This window comes from Neophocaena asiaeorientalis, unplaced genomic scaffold (genome assembly GCF_003031525.2).
Source record: "Neophocaena asiaeorientalis asiaeorientalis breed wild unplaced genomic scaffold, Neophocaena_asiaeorientalis_V1.1 scaffold124, whole genome shotgun sequence".
Classification (NCBI taxonomy): domain Eukaryota; kingdom Metazoa; phylum Chordata; class Mammalia; order Artiodactyla; family Phocoenidae; genus Neophocaena; species Neophocaena asiaeorientalis.
Window position 1 is genome coordinate 686,216 of NW_020174135.1, and position 1,131 is coordinate 687,346.

Consider the following 1,131-nt stretch of genomic DNA (forward strand, 5'->3'; position numbering starts at 1 on the left):
ATGGCCCTGGATGCTGAAGTCATTATGTAAAATCGCAGGCTTTCCCTGCTGTGGAAATTTGGAAAAGCGCTTCCACTGGCAGGCCCGAGAAAGGAAATTCCCATCCCGCTAAATTACTAACAGATTGCACGGCAGTCCCGGGACGTGGAGTTATTGTCATTTTTCTTCTGTAAATATCTGAGCGACCCAGATTGCCTGTTGCATGGCGGGCTGGGGGGAGGGGGTGTCTTGGAGAACCGCGAGCCCCTCCCCGGGCGCCCAGCCGCCGGCACCCGGCCCGCCCCAGAGGGCCAGGGGCGGTTTACGGGCGCGACTTCGGGGTTTCTAACCGACGGGGGCTGGTCTGAGAACCGAGAGCCGGCGCTCGGGGAAACCTCTCCAACCGGCCCGTTTCACTTTACACTTTCCTCTTTCAGACCCTGCTGCTTCTCCTCCTTGGCGGCTCAGCGGCCAAAACGGGACCGTAGTTTCGTGTTGGCCTTGGAGGGAAGGGACTGGAGTGTTTGTTCGGGCGGTTAAAATGTCTGGTGTATAAAAATAATAAATCTATTGCACGACACCCTATGTGGTTTAAAATAAACCCAAAGCAAAAGACTTGTCTGCCGCGGGGACCGGGAGGCCTGCAGGTCGCGCGGGTGGGCACCCTCAACGACTTCACGCCCGGGACCTGGGGAAAGTGGGGTGCGACATTTGACCCCCATCTGTGTGTTTCGCTGCCCCTTGGGCGCGATATTAAACAGTAAGAAGGTGCCCGGAGGGGGCGATACCCGCGTCACCGCTGCCGGTTATCGGTTCATCGCAGCGGCGTCGACCCGACAGGGCTGAAATCCCTTCTTCCGGCTCAGGTCTCCCCTCGGGTGTCTGGTGGGTGTCAGGACACTTTTCGGGTGCCACTACCTGTGGGTCTGCTCCCACCGCGAGAGCCGGGCCTGGCACGCGCCTTGTGCCCCAGGCAAAGGGAGGGGGGACCCCGCGTGGACACCGGGGCTGGGGGTGGGGGACCCCACGAGGAGGCTGGAGGCCTAAGAGTGGGACCTCGCGAGGATGCTGAGGCTCGGGGGAGTCGCCAGGACACCGAGGCTGGAGGGACCCCGCGAGGACGACGAGGCTGGGGGGGGACCCCTCAAGGAT